This window comes from Phalacrocorax aristotelis, chromosome 6 (assembly GCF_949628215.1).
Source record: "Phalacrocorax aristotelis chromosome 6, bGulAri2.1, whole genome shotgun sequence".
In the NCBI taxonomy this organism is placed as follows: Eukaryota; Metazoa; Chordata; class Aves; order Suliformes; family Phalacrocoracidae; genus Phalacrocorax; species Phalacrocorax aristotelis.
This window is the reverse complement of record NC_134281.1, coordinates 63,103,873-63,107,860: the sequence shown is the minus strand read 5'-3', so window position 1 is coordinate 63,107,860 and position 3,988 is coordinate 63,103,873.

Below are 3,988 nucleotides of genomic sequence, written 5' to 3'. Positions count from 1 at the left end.
TGCTCCTTCAGGTGACATGAAATTTCTGAATGTACTTAACAGACAGTTTAACTGTGTAGCAGAACTGGGTTTGATCTCATCGTCTAAAAATTACTCCACTTCAGTCCCTGGAGTAAAGCCGGAAATTACTTTTGGCTCATGCAGCAGACAATTTTCATAATTTTACAGAAAAAGAGCTATGGTATCTAGAGCAGACACCGAATCTTGCAATTCAGCTAAGTTATCTTTTAGTTGATTAATAAAATATACCAAGTCTTCTTCTAGCCTCTAAGGTTTTGTGATATTTATAGCACTTCCTTTAAGTGGACAGTGTTGATGTGACTTAAACATTCATTGTGCATGTATTGATACATACAGTAATTAAAAGCTCTTGTTTTAGTAACTTAAATGCATATATCTTTCTGATATGTTTTTGATGTTCTGATACTATTCAGTGTTGACATCAGAAAGCCTTATAATACTCAACTAATAAAAATGTTACAGAAAAAAAAAAAATCTTATTTTAGATGCATACCTTGGGCGAAGACATTTCTTGACTCACATGTCTTTTGTGGCTATGCAGTTCCTCCAAGCAGGGTAAAAATTGGAGTGCAAGATGATGGACTATTAAAATTCCATTTTAACAAACAAGGACTCTATAAATGACAGAGCCTCAAACCTGTCATATCAGACCATTTGTAGAAGTAGTTATATTTTCGGTAGTGCTCGCTTCCAAATGATAGGAAAGACTTATTTTCTTGATAGAGATGTAAATGAGGCTGAGCTCTGGAATTGCGTTTGCGCGATGTCTCGGATGTCACTGTGGAAGGTCATTTAGGCCTGACTAGTGTCTGTATCTTTCAACAAGGGCAATGGTTTCCTCACAGACCTGTATCTAGTAGTTTATCAACATAAGCACAATGTCCAAGACTCTTCATACTAAAGTCAAAGCATTTAAACCTTCTGCACAGCTCTATGCTACTTACTCCATTTTCAGGGAGACCAGGGCAAATCTGGGATCACTTGATGAAAAATGAGTTTCGCTGTTGCTCCACATCTTGGATAGACAGTTGGACCAATGAAATACAACCCATGCTTCCAACCTTCTGCCATGCACACAAGTCAAAGCAGAATTTATTTGCAAATACGAATTGTCTAACCATCAAGCTCTATTATCTGTCTGTTTTCTGGGGCCCACTTTTCCTATACAACTCCTAACAGTACGACACACGCTATAGAAATTATCACTATGCATGATGCACTTAGGAAAGCCAAACCTGCCAAAACTAGCTTTTCCTTATTGCTTCAGGAAGAAAAAGTGCATCTTTTCCTCTTTTACCTTGAACTTTGGACTCTAACTTTTCAGAAGTGTTAATGACAACTAAAAAGTTTTTAGAAAAAAATGCCAGTGTTCTATTGAGGTTCTCTTCTCGTCTTCATCTTTTACTTATATGACTTCCTACTTTAGTTGATCATCCCCCATCAGACACTACTTTCAACCCACACTGCAGGTAAATTACAGCAGATAGTCCACAGACTTGTATGTATTGCCACTAAAGTAATGGTTATATTTAATTGGTAAAAAAATATTTTAAGTGTGTGTGTATATATAATACATACATATTGACTCTGAAGTGATTACCAAAATGTGGTGTCTCATTATGCTGCTAGGAGAATAGTGCCTGCAGGTTCTTGTCAGTGCTTGCGTATAGCTTTACTGATCATGTGGAAATGAATAGCTGATGTTGTAAACGACTTTTGCACACAACATAGGGTAAAACTGCCTGAGGTCAACTTAAGCGTATGCTTCAGGTGTTTGTTGTTAGTTTTTGAACGGTTCTAGTTCTTACAAGGTGTTAATATACAAGCACATTATTTAGTATCATCATATAAGAAAATAATTGTACTTCATCAAGACCTCAGGCAATGACGATGCTGGATATTAGAAACCTAGTGATATGCAATGGGAGCTTGAGGTAGCACTGGTTCATTCCCACTTATGTCCTATTTCTATGTATTGTATTCAGTAACTCGTACAAATAGTTATTACTTGCCTGTTCTATTTAGTGACAAGAGAGAATGTTGCACTCGCTGTACTTTACTAGGTAAAGATGTAAGGATGATGGTAAGAGTGGAAAAATAGAATCAAAGGCCAATCTACTTAGCAGTATCACATCGCTGGGGTGCAGTGACCTCAGCATCATTCACTTTCCTTGTTCCAGAAGGGAGTGTGTTTACTTTGCTTATTCCTATATACAGTGTTAGCTGTATTACCGAAGTAACATCTCTGTATTTGGACCTGTCTTTTTAACATATTTATCGGTTAGGTGGAGGCAGCAGAGTACACTCTCATCAAGTTTCCAGATGACTGTGGAGGACCACCTGGTGGGCTCAAGTGCAGGACTGCCATTCAGGGAGCTGGAGGAGCGGGGTGACAGGGACCATACGCAATTCGGCAAAGACAAACGTGAAGGAAGGAATAGCCCCTTGCAATGATACAGGCCAGGGAGCAGCTTTGCAGAGAAGGACCTGGGGGTCTTGCCAGAGAGCAAGTTGAGCATGGCCCAGCAGTGTGTCCTGGTAGTAAACAAGGCCAGCAGCATCCTGGGCTGTATTGACAGGAGCATGGCCAGCAGGTGGAGAGAAGTGATTATCCCCTTCTGCTCTGCACGAGCTAGACTGTATTTGGACACTGTAGTCCAGTTCTGGGCTCCCAACACCTGAAAGTCATGAATAAAGTGGAGAGTTCAGCAGAGGGCCACCAAGATGTCTGGGGGCTGGAGCACTTGCTCTGAGGAGAGGCTGAGGAAACCGAGCTTGCTCAGCTGGGAGAAAAGAAGGCTTTGTGGGGTCCTAAAAGGAGGCTTCCACCTTCCTTGTAGCTACTGAGAGTTTATAAAGAAAATAGGGTCAGGCTTCTTATAATGAGACATGGTGGGAGGATAAGAGGCAGCAGGCACAAGCTGAAATGAGAATGGCTCAGAGTGGATCAAAAGTGAAAAGCTTCTTCCCTGTGAGGACTGTCAGGGTATAGAGCAGGCTGCCCAGGGAGGTTGTCCAGCCTCTGTCCTTGGAGGTCTTCAAGACTGAATAAATACCTGAGCAACCTGGTCTGAGTTCATGGCTGAGCTTGCTTTGAGGAGGACGTTGGACTACAGACTCCCTGAGGTCCCTTCCCACCCCACATATTCTGTGATTATATGAACCTATAATGCAATCAGATAGTATTTACATAAGCAAGTCATAGTAGTGTCTACCCCTTTTTCAAACACCAATGGTTTGGTTGTTTTTTTACCAATTTTAGACCAATTAGTCTATGGTCAGACAATGTAGCACATTAGCTTTATTAATTACTCTTTGAGCAAGGCTACTAAGTTTCTGCTACAAGGCTGAAATGCACTTTCTGTGGTTGTGCATTGACTATGCACCAGGAAAGCAAGACTGAATTCAGTGGCTCTTGTTCTCACTGCATCTCTCTCACAGAAAGCCTAGTTACTGACATTGTCTATCAATTTGTCCATACACCAGTTGTGTCATTTACATAGTTCCTTTTGAATTTAGTCCACTGATTTATTTATGAAGCAATTATGAAGCACAAAACCTAGAAATTTCCTCTTGTAGCCTTTGGTAGGCTAAACGGGCCAAGCTCTTTCAGACTGCCCTTCTGGTGTCCAGACTAAGGGTTCTTCACACAGCTTCAACCCAGACCTCAACCGTTAGTGACTAAAATAAGCCAAGTACCCAAATTAGGTCTTTTACAGCGCTCCTGGGATTTCTCCACTTGCCCTGGAAGCGTTTAGCCGGATATAACCGTGTAAATGCGGCAGGGAGATGGAAGGGGAGGGGAAGAGAGGAGAGGCGAGGCGAGCCTGAGGGGCCGCGGCGCCGCCCGCGCTCTCCCTCAGCGGATCGTTTCCCGCTTCAGGGCGAGGGGGAGGAGAGAGGGCGGGGAGCGCTCTCCCCCCTCCCGCTCGCCGCTGAGGCGGGCCCGGGCCGGCTCCTCCTCTGG